The sequence below is a fragment of the Rhinolophus ferrumequinum genome, chromosome 20 (assembly GCF_004115265.2).
Source record: "Rhinolophus ferrumequinum isolate MPI-CBG mRhiFer1 chromosome 20, mRhiFer1_v1.p, whole genome shotgun sequence".
Lineage (NCBI taxonomy): Eukaryota > Metazoa > Chordata > Mammalia > Chiroptera > Rhinolophidae > Rhinolophus > Rhinolophus ferrumequinum.
In genome coordinates, this window is record NC_046303.1 from 29877853 (window position 1) to 29890456 (window position 12604).

Consider the following 12604-nt stretch of genomic DNA (forward strand, 5'->3'; position numbering starts at 1 on the left):
AGCTAAACCCTGGTTAATCTAAGACAGTGATGTTTTAAAGAAAAGGATTTTTAGCTCTATGGAAGAATAATTCACAAACTATATGTATATAAAGTGTACAGCATGGTGATTTGATGTACACATACATTATGGAATGATCACCACAACCCGTAATACACCTATTACCTCACAAAGTTAACTCTTGTGAGTGGTAAGAAAGCATAAAATATGTCAGCAAATTCCAAATATCTAGTGCTTATTATTAACTATAGTCAGCAGGCTATACATCAGATCCCGAGAGCTTACTCACCTTATAACTGGAAGTTTCTACCCTTTTACTTACATCTCCCTACTTCCTCTACCCCACAGCCCTTGGAAAATTCCATTCTACTGTTTTTATAAAACAGGCTTTTTTTTTTTTTTTTAAAGATTCCACATCTCAGTAATTTCATACATTATTTGTCTCTCTCTGCTCTGTCTAGTTTATTTCACTTAGCACAATGTCCTCCAGGTTCATCCATGTTGTAGCAAATGACAGGATTTTCTTCTTTTTATGGCTCAACAATATTTCATTGTATATATGTACCGGGGATGCTAAAAAAATGTATGCACATGACTTGTATTCATCTTTTGTTATCAGCATATATTGAGTATTATGATTTTAATACAGTTTTTTCCTTTCTTAAAATGTGTATAGATATTTTTGGCTCCCTCTGTATATATGAAACATTTTCTTTATCCATTGATGAAAAGGAAACCCACAGAATGGGAGAAAATATTTAAAAAACCATATATGTGATAAAGGGGTTAATATCTAAAATATGTAAGGAACTCTTACAACTCAGTAGCAAAAAAGAAAACAAATATTCAAAAGTGGGCAGAGATTTGAAAAGACATTTTTCCAAAGGCATGCAAATGGCCAACAGGTACATGGAAGGTGCTCTACATCACTAACCATCAGGGAAATAAATGCACATCAAAACCACAATGGGATATGACCTCACAGCTGTTAGAAGGACTGTTAGCAAAAAGCCAGGAGGTTTAAAAAAAAAAAAAAAAAGCCAGGAGGTAAAAAGTGTTGGCGAGGATGTGGAGAAAAGGGAATCCTTGTGCACTGTTGGTGGGAATGTAAATCGGCACAGCCATTATAGAAAACAATATGGAGTTTCCCCCCAAAATTAAAAATAGAACTACCATATGATTCAGCAATTCTACTTCTGGCTATATATCCGAAGGAAACTAAATTACCATCTCACAGAGCTATCCGCACCCCCATGTTTGTTGCAGCATTATTCACAGTAGCCAAGATATGGAAACACACTAAGTGCCTGTTGATGGATGAAAACAACTTCTAATGACAAGTATTAGAACCATCTTTTGCTGTAGGATATATAAGATTTGTTATTCATAAATTATAGTTCTATTTACCATGTTCAGTATTTTCTGTTATCTGCTCTGCATTTTTATATGATCCCACATTATGAATCTGTCTTTCCAAGGAAAACTTAAAACAAAATTTTCCCAGGATCCGTTGTAGTGAGGGTTGTGAGTATGCAACCTAAGTTCCAGTAATTAGATGCACCTGCAGGAGGCTGGGATGCAGAAGAGAGGAACTTGAGGTGCTGAGCCCAGGAAGATCCATCATTTGGCAAGTGCAGAAGGGTCTGTTCTTCTGGGGCTTATGGTTCCATGGCCAAGCGTATCAGCATCTAGAAGCCAACAGCAGCTGTGGTGTTTCACTATAACTGTATACATAGTTATTTCACTATAATCGTACATAACCATACATGCAGTATATATGGTTGGATGTTCTTTCTGCCTATGTCGTTCCCTGTCAGGTAGCTTCTACACCTGCTTTTCAGGCTCTCCTAGACATTCATCTAAATTCTATTGGGCTTTAGCTAGCCAGTATGAATTCTGTTGTTGGCAATCGAAATCCTGATTGATACAAAGGGTAATCATGTAGTCTTTTTCTCCTGTGATTCTTACTCATCTTACCTCTGTAATATTCTATAGTGTTTTTCCATGGCTCACAGAATTACAAAATGTTCAGCTAGAAATCTTAGAAAACCTACCCAGTAACTACCCCACTGCCTACTACTTTACATATGTGGAATCTTATGTCCAGAAAAGTGAACTGGCTTGACAAATAGTAGGTCTGGATTCAGAGCCCAAACCCAGGTCTCATTAGTTCCAATCTGGTGTTCACTCCACCATGCAACTCTTTCTATCAAAAAAAATATGCTGAGCTGTAAAAGGAAAGGATAACATACCAGAGAACTTGATGAGAGCATTAAGTGGTCTTTATTTAAGAATGCCGTCAATAAATCACCCTCATAAATAAATATAAATTATACTGTCTGGGTCCCGTGCCATCCCAACTTCAATATTTTAATAAGAACTTTAAAAGAATATTTTACCCCAGAATTCTCAAAATGTTAAATCAGAAACCTACCCCATTTAACAACGGCAAGTGACAGCTTATAAAGTAGCAACCTGCAATCATCTCTAAAATTATTCATGGTTTTCCAACTTAAACCCTGTGGTGCTTTTGTATTATGTTTAAAGGATATATTGTGATTGATAAATTTATGGTGGCAAATCTTAATTGCAGGTTCATTCCAAGTTAAGAGCTAAACTACTTAACTTAGTAATTTGCATTGTACATGTCTTGACATTCTCCTATTTACACTTAATAAATCCAGCGCCCTAACAGTATTTTTTTTTTAATGTAACTGCTGTGAGGAAATAAATTTTTTCCCTGCTTTATTTTTTCCACAATGGAACCTTCAGGATCTGGAATGGTGCATAGCAAATAGTAGGATTTCAAAAAATGTTTAGTGTTTAATGAATATAAAACAAGGTCCACTAAAGCCATCCTGATGAAATAACCACGGAACACAAAAACAAATAAAATAGTTATTCTTGGAATGCAAAAACAGCTATTTTTGTAAAAAAAATGATTCTTACTAAATTGAAGAAGATACAAATAAATGGATGTATATGTTGTGCTCACAAATAGAAAGAATTAACATCATTAAAATGTCCATACTACCCAAAGCAATCTATAGATTCAATGCAATCCCTATCAAAATACCAATGGCATTTTCACAGAACTAGAACAAATAACTTTAAAATTTATATGGAACCATAAAAGACTCCAAATAACCACAGCAATCTTGAGAATGAAGCACAAAGCTTCAGGTATCACAGTACCTGATATCAAACTATACTATAAGGCTATAGTAATCAAAACAGCATGGTGCTAGCATAAAAAGACACATAGATTAATGGAACAGAATAGAGAGCCCAGAAATAAACCCACACCTATATTGCCAATTAATCTATGACAAAGGAGGCACAGACTTATAATGGGGTAAAGACAGTCTCTTCAATAAATGGTGTTGGGAAAACTGGACAGACATATGCAAAAAAAAATGAAACTAGACCACCTTCTTACACCATATTCTCAAAATGTATTGAAGACTTAAATGTAAGACCTGAAACCAGAAAACTACTAGAAAACATAGGCAGTAATCTCTCTAACATTGCTCTTAGTAATAGTTTTTCAGAAATATCTCCTTGAGCAAGGGAAACAAAAGAAAAAATAAACAAATGGGACTACATCAAACTAAAAAGGTTTTGCACAGCAAAGGAAACCATCAACAAAACAGAAAGACAACCTACTGAATGGGAAAATATATGTGTATTTACCAATGATATATCCAAGAAAGGGTTAATACCCAAAATTTATAAAGAACTCACACAACACCAAAAACAACTAACAATCCTATTAAAAAATTGTCAGAAGACTTGAATAGAAATTTCTCCAAAGAGGACATAGACTAATCATCAGAGAAATGCAAATTAAAACGACAGTAAGATATCACCTCATACCTGCCAGAATGGCCATCATCAATAAATCAACAAATAACTGTTGGTGAGGATGTGGAGAAAAGGGAACCTTTGTGCACTGTTGGTGGGATTGCAAATTGTTGCAGCCACTATAGAAAACATATAGGGGTTCCTCAACAATTTAAAAATAGAATTACTTCGTGGCCCAGAAATTCCACTTCTGGGTATTTATATGAAGAATCCCAAGACACTAACTTAAAATGATATATGTACCCCTGTGTTCTTTGCAGTGTTATTTACAATAGCCAAGATATGGAAGCAACTCAAGTGCCCATCAATAGACGATTGGATAAAGAAAAGGTGGTATATACGTACAATGGGATATTACTCATCCATAAAAAAATAATGAAATCTTGCCATTTGCAACAACATGGGTGGACCTGGAAGGTATTAAGCTAAGTGAAATAAATCAGAGTAAGAAAGACAAATACCATATAATCTCACTTACATGTGGAATATAAAAAACAAAATAAGCAAACAAAACAGAAACAGACTCACAGATTTAGGGAACAAGCCGATGGTTGCCAGATGAGAGAGAAGTTGGGGAGTGGAGGTGGAAAAGGGGAAGGGATTAAGAAGTACAAAATGGTAGTTACGAAATAGTCATGGGGATGTAAAGTAAAGCATAGGGCATACAGTCAATAACATGATAATAACTATGTATGGTGCCAGGTCAGTACTAGACTAGTCAGGGGGATCACTTCGTAAATTATATAATTGTTTGACCTCTATGCTCTACACCTGAAAGTAATTTAAAATAATATTGACTATCAACTGTAATATAAAAATTTTGCAAAAGGGGAAAAGGTAAAGGGGAATAAGAAGTTCAAATTTCCAGGTATCAAACAGATAAGTCATGGGGATGTAATATACAGCATAGGAAATATATTCAATAATATTGTGATAGCGTGGTACAGTATCAGATGGTTGCTGGACTTATCATTGGGATCACTTCTTTAGGTATATAGATGTTGAATAACTATTGTGTACACCTGAAACTAATATAATATTGTATGTTAGCTATATTTTAATAAGTTTTAAAAATAATAAAATAAAATTCAGACTTTTCATGGTGTAAAAAAATCCTACTTGTGAAAAAAAATAGTTAAACATTATAATCCCCTCAAACAACTTTTTTTCTTGCTAAACATAATAGTTGAACTTTATAAAATTGCTAATATTCAATTATTTTTAACCGACAAAACTTACAATATTATATGGTTCAATTTCTTTCATATAATGCTTATATCCATTTGGTATTATGTGAGACATGTTTTAAAATATATGTATTCCATGACACTACATGTCTTGTATATCATCTCATATTAATGCATATATCAATTACCTATGTTTTTGAAGGCAGCATTATATTTGATTGTATAAATATGCCATAATTTATTCAGTGTTTCTATTGAGGGCCATGTAAGTGGTTTATAGTTTTTCACTATTAGAAACAATGGTGTAATAAAAATCCTTTACTGTGGGTATGTGTATGTGTGAGAGAACGTAAAGCACTTACATAAGCTTTTTAGTTGCTTAAGAATAAATTTCTAGAGGTAAAATGGCCAGGCTAAAGTGACTTTACATTTAAAATTTTGATTGACACTAGAAAATTACCCTCCAAAGAGTTAATAACAACATACAGTCTCAATGGCAATACTAGAGTTTTCTTGGCTCACACAAGCATACCAGCTGGCCTCCCTCTGCCTCTCCATGTCCATATACACCCTGAAATAATGCCAACAATCAGGAAATCTGGAGGATTTTATACTCGTATTAGGGTATAAATGAGCAGCAAAAAAAAAAAATCCCTAGAGGTACCAGATGGTGCTGGGAGTTATGGTCAAGTCAGGTGGATCCAACAGGAAACAACAAATTTAGTTGCAGGGGTTCCATGTCCAGAAAGTACATTTTGAAGATGACAATTTTAAGACTAGACTGTCCAAGACATACTTAAGCATCTCATTCCAATTGGGAGAACCAGTAGAAGGCAGCCAGGTATGTAAAATTTGATGGTACCTTACGTGTTGCCATGCTGAATCCAGTTGACAATGGCGGATCAGATCTCACAGTGAAGCTTGGTTAAAAGTTTGGGCGCTTGGGACAGATTGACTGGGTTTAAGATCTGGCTTTGATATGTAGCAGCTATTCACGACCTGGGAAAGTTACCTCCACTCTTTGTGTCTGTTTCCTCAACTGTAAAATGAAGATAATAACAGTACTTACCGCAGAGGGTTGTTGTGGGAATTAAATGTGATCATACCTCTGAAGTGCTTAGAGCAGTGCCTAGTGCACTGGGGTCAGTAAATGTTATCTACTTTATTTAATAATGTGGTCGATTGCTTGGATTTGTAATACACAGTAATGCAGAACTTCACGTCCTTTACACATTGATGTACCAATTACACTCTTCTAATAAGGAGCACTGATCATTTAAATGATAAGAGCAAGAGTATTTGAGGAGGCATTAAACACTGACAGGTGGACTGTATGGTCCCCAACATATAATCGGCAGCCACATCCTCCCCTTCCTCCCTCCTCTGTCCACCACTTATTTGTTTCTAAATCTGCATCTTGGCTAATTTGCCATTTGGGTGCTCATCATTTCTTACCTTTTGTACTCTTTTCAATGCAGATGTAAACAGATAGTATGTTGAGGGCAAGGGGGAGAAATGTTTTAGGAGCAAACACACACTAAATCGTGCTTCCTGTATGTAGCCCAAGTCTTCTTAGGGAAGGCTCTTGTGCTAGACTTTATTTATTGACGCTCACTTATTAATTGCCTACCATGTACCAAGTCCAGTCCTGGACACCTAGAAGGTACAGGAAGATTCCTGAGATTGAGTCCCTGCCCTCAGAGGAGCTCACAGTTTGGTGATGGAGAAAAACAACATGCATCAAACAACCTGATGCAATCTTACCGGGGTAGGTGGTTGTGAGGCAGAGGCTGAGCTTTGCTCTTCTGCTTGGGGGCACCCGTCAGGCCGTCCATTGGGTGTGGTTAGTGATGATAGTCCTGCTCAGACTTGAAAATGGGGGAATAGGTCCAATAGAGAAGCCGCTTAAAAATCAGTACTTACTTTTGCTTCTTTCATAATTACAGTAGAAAATTTAGAAAGAAAAAAAATAGACAAGTAAAATTAACCATTAATGTCGCTGCAGAGATAACAATCATTGATCACACTTTGATGTATTATTCTCTAAATTTTTAATGTGTGTATATATACATTAAAAATTATCTTTAATCCCTTATGATGAACAGAAGGGGTAATTTTAGGGGTAACACAATATATATGTATATTTCTAACTTAAAGTTTTCCTTAACAAAATATCCTGAATATCTTACTATGTCATTTAAAGTTATAATTGTAATGGCTATACAATTGTCCATTGAATATATAAACCATGATTTACATAATCCTCAATTATCGGAGATTCCAACATCACCATTATCTCACAAAGAACGCTCTTGTTTAGTATCCTTTATTACTTAACAGCCGTGATTATTATGTCCTTAAGCTGAATTCTTAAAAGTAAAATCTCTGAGTCTAAATTTTGCATATTGTAACGTAAAAATTTGATTTGTTATTAAAGAAGCCACTTTTTTCTCATTGTAGCAAGATACACATAACACAGTTTACCATTTTAATCATTTTAAGTTCAGTGGCATTAAGTATATTCACATTGTTGTGCAACCATCACCACCATCCATCTCCAGAAATTTTTATCACAAAGAGAAAGTCTGCACCCATTAAACAATAACTCCTTATTCCCCACTCCCTTCAGTCCCTGGCAACCTCTAGCCCACTTATGTCTCTATACATTTGCCTATTCTAGGTATTTTATGTAAGTGGAATCATACAATAGTATTTGTCATCTTCTGTCTAGCTTATTTTGCTTAGCATAATTTCATCATTCATCCATCTTGTACTGATAGCACGTATCAGAGCTTCATTCCTTTTTAAGGTCAAATAATATTCCATTACATGTCTGTACCACATTTTGTTTATCCATTCATCTGTTGAAGAATATTTAAATTGTTGAGCAGTTACTTTTAAACCAACATGAACTTACTGAGCTGATAGAAAAGGTCCACTTTTTTCAGTCTTATATTTTGTCACAGCCTGCTTCATATGTGTCTATAAAAGTGAAAAGAGCTGTCACGGTTTACCAGATACTTAAGCTTGTATGGAGACAAGCCAATTACTGCAGATTGGCACATAAAGTCATAATTTTTAAAACCACTTGATCCAAGTAAAACCACTTGACCCAAGTAAACTAAACTTTCTTTAATGTTGTCTGGTCAAGACAAAAATTATTGGTGATGTATGGTTGAATAGAGGATGTTTACCAAAAGAATTATGGGTATTTTGGTATATTTCAAATATTGCACATTTCATAGATGTCTGCTAAAGCCTAGTCAATTTTGATAGGAACTAAAAATTTAGGTTGAATCAAAAGAATCATCTCTTGAGTTAAATGTACCAGGAATATTTGGATATATAATAACCCTCTTCAAAAGCCTTCAATAGACCATGCTGGCAAAATGTTGATAGTTGTTGGATGATGGATATATGGGGGTTCATTGTACTATTTTCTCCACTTTTGTGCATTTTTGAAATTTTCCATAATTAGATTTTTAAAGAATAAAATATATTCACATGGACTTGGGTAATATATCAATATCACCTTGATTGAGAAACAATGCAATGGGTTGATTTTTTGGAAAAATAGTGTGTTGCAGTGATGTTTTTACTGTGACAGAGAGCTTCGCTATAATTCTGGCTTGGTATCCAAGCCTTTTTCTTTTCTGTGCCTGGGATTGGTACCAAAAGGCAAACAAATGAACAAACAAACAAACAAACAAACAAAAAACAGCTGCCCCCCAAAGCCTTGACAGGTGTGCTCAGCGCTGGCACACTATGGAACTGGGAGCTAAAATCAAACCTATTTCTAAAGCAGAACTGCCAGCAGAGTCCCAAGTAAACTATTTTGGTCAGATTGTGAGCCTAGAAAGCCTTTGTGAAAGTATACACAAACCAAATAAACACTACACGGCTGTTAAAAGAATTCTAGGGCATCCATTATGTATCATTTTAAAGCATACTTAGCTTTTACGTGTTTAACGGCTTGAAAGGTTGGCAGGTTTGAAAACTGATGTTCTTCATCCCAGGGCAGGCAGAATAAAATGTTTTTGAGTAACATTTTTTTTCTTTCATGCCCTCACCTTAAATTGTACTCTATTACAGGATAGATGGAAGTGCTAATTGTGAAAACATAACAATGCAACTAAAATTATGAGTGAGTCTAGCTTCTGCTAATATTTAGAGCTCTTTGACATATGTGGCATCATGGATGGGAATGATGGATGAAGAGAATGTCGACCTTGTATTCAGTGATGCAGTGGGCTTAAAATAGGTTGTCTAGTATTAATTGCTGAGAAGAGCCAAGAGACAAAAGGTGTGCCTTGGCAGATTTGGGGCCACCAATGTGGAATGGCATTTTAAGTGGAAGATGATACAAAAACCAAGGCAGATGTTCAGAGATATCGGACCTCATTTTTGGAGAAATTTATCTAGACATTTATGTAGTGAGTATGTGGAGTTAGGAAACTAATAAACAGTTATTCCTTTGTATTGCCTGGAGGACTCACTTTATGTGGATCATTAGAGCATTGTACCAGGACTTCAGTGTTGTGTCAAAGAAAGGGGCATAGTGTCTGCCTCCAAATTAATCTGCAAGTAAAGAAATGAGTTCTGCAAGGCTGAAAACCTTCCATTTGAAATAGACACACACACACACACACACACACACACACACACACACACACACACACAGGGTTGTCTTTGGACCTATATAAATTATGGGATAATTTTCTTTAGGGTTGTGCTTGAACTCTAGATTTCAAGTGCTAGAAGAAACCCAACCTGTGCTACTGGCCTAGGTAGAAAACAGTTGGCAAATTCCAGAACACAGAAAAGGCAGGGGTGGAACTGACTTGAGGACAACTAACCAGGACGGGACTCTGTTAGATTCTTAATCTCTCTCTCTCTCTCTCTCTTTCTCTCTCTCTCTCATCATCATCATCATCATCATCATCATCATTTTTTTTTGGTATGGTAAAATATACGTAACATAAAATGTACCATTTTAAGCGTACAGTTCAGTGGCATTAAATACATGCACGTTGTTCAACCATAGCCCCTAACCACTTCCAGCCCTTTTTCATCATCTCAAATGGAAAACCTGTACCCATTAACAAAAACTTTCCATTCCTCCTCTCCATACCACCCCTGGTAATCATTATCATATTTTCTGTCTCTATAAATGTGCCTATTTTAGGCACCTCATACAAGCAGAATTATAAAATATTTGTCCCTTTGTGTCTGGCTTATTTAGCATAATGTCTTTAAGCTTCATCCATGTGGTAGCATGTATCAGAGCTTCATTCCTTATGGCTGAATAATACTCCGTTGTGTGTATGTATAACGTTTGGTGTATCCATTCATCTGATGATGAACATTTGGATCGTTTCCATCTTTTAGCTATTATGAATAATGCTGCTGTGAACGTTATGTGCAAGTATCTGTTTGAGCCCCCATTTCCAGTTCTTTTGGGTATATATCTAGGAGTGGAATTGCTGGATCATATGGTAATTCTGTTGAACTTCATAAGGGAATTTTTCTCTTTCATATTTGCTTTATTCTCTCAGAATAACATTGTTTCAAGGATGTAAACCATGGGTTCACACACTCACATACTCTGGCATTGGGACCAGAGAGGAAATAACTATTTTCCCCTAATTCATGGGCCAAAAACTGGGGAAGGAAACCTAATTGGCTAACTTGGCTCCTATGTTCTTATTTGACACAGTTATTGTTGAAGGGCAGCAGGAAGTGTGGAGATGGATTATCAGACATTCTGATGACTGGACTAAGTAGAGGCTGGTTCCCACCGCTTGGCTGGGGAAGTGGGGTCATATAAGAAAATGACAGTTCCCATTTCGGACATGTGTTTAAATCTGGAAAGAGGGGAATGCAGTTCCCCCATCGACCCAAAAGAGGGAGGGACAGCCTGGACATGGATACTGGAGAAGACCTTGTGAGCTAAGAAATCCCAAATATGGACATCAAAATAGTTTTGTTGCTCTGCTTTGTAGTTAACATAGTCAATCATGGTGGAGAGAGAGAGAGGGACAGAAACCTGTCTGAATGAGACAATTAGTAAATCTCTGAACACTTATTTAACATGTACAGTGGCATTTTTCAGGAAAAAAGCCTGTGAAAATTATTTTATATAGATAATTAGAACAGCACAGAATAAAAGCCACTCACCTTGACTTTCATCTACTTGTTTCATTTCTGCTAGCTATACATTGGATTCAAATTTTGTGAAATCGATAAAGTACCTGTAAATATCCACTAAGAACTGTGTTACTATCAATTTCTTACTCCTACTGGGTTTGCAACACAAAGCCAGGAGTTGGTGTTATTTATTAAGTAGTTCTAGCAAATTAAATTTAGTAAACTATTGATCTAATTTCAGAATTCATGAGGTTTATTTTGCTTATATTTTTAAAACTTCAATTTTATGCTTATACATCTAGCAAAAAGAATTGTCTTCTCTATATAATACAAGTTCAAAAATATATCTATTTGTATTCTCTAGCATCTCATCCCAAATAATCATTATTTTCTCTCATAATTATATTATTACATTGTTTATTTCCTATTGTTCAGTTTTTTATTCGTTCTGCATCTTGTATTTTTCATTTTAATCATTGTTTCAGTTTTAGTCTTTTATTCCATCATCATCCATTTCATATATTTTATTCCTCTCAGATGTCATTCCGTCTATCTCTTAGTTATCCCCACATGATTAAGAAGCATAATATTCAAAAGAATGTCTTGATCACATGTATTTATTGGCATGCTTGATTACTGCTTTCTTTCTTTTTAGCTTTTAAAGCTTTTTATTTAAAAAAATTGTGCATTCCAATAACTAAAATCATTTTTACAACAACAACAAAAAAATGGCACTCTCATGAAACTGCATTTTACAGCTGCGGGTCTCCTTGGACCAGCTTAGTCTTTTCTCTAGATTTCACTGTCATCCCACCCAGCTTCTGCCTTCACCAATACAGAAGTTCTTTTCCTTCACTACCAGCCAGCCAAGCATACGGGAGAGGCAGCCAGGGCCTTTGTTGTCAGTAGTTCTGATGTGAAAGAGGGTAGCATGGTCGTTTTAAACTTGATGCAATCTCTTTCCATGTTGCAAAGGTAAACGGCTGAATGCAGTAAAATAGGAAGGCAATGCTTGTGGAATGTACAGTGGATATCGGGGTGCGTGCCCCATTACAATTCGCCTGCTCGCTTCTCACGTTCAGTCGTTTCTTTTGAAGACAGTGGATTTTTTTCTGGAATTTCTGTCTTCTTCAATTTCGACTTATCGAATTTCCTCAATCTCAGCCATATCCGGTTTGTCAGGCATGGTTACAAAGAAAGCGGAGAGAGGCGCTGGAACAAGGGGACTTCAATCTGCTCAGTGGCGGTAGCGGAGTGCCTGGGTTATTGTTTGTTTTTTAAGGAGGGCGCCGCTCACAGTGGCCCATGTGGGCATCGAACCAGCAACCCTGGCGTCACAGCACCATGCTCTAGCCAACTGAGCTAACCGGTCCCCCCTGCTGTTTCATTTTTAAAAAGGGGGGAAG

The 12604-nt window shown here is 36.1% G+C and overlaps 1 pseudogene; it reads right to left on the minus strand.

Annotated features, from left to right (window-relative positions):
• Positions 1 to 12248: 12248 nt before the first annotated feature.
• On the minus strand, positions 12249 to 12384 carry LOC117012437 (thymosin beta-4-like; annotated as a pseudogene).
• Between the last annotated feature and the right edge of the window lie 220 nt (positions 12385 to 12604).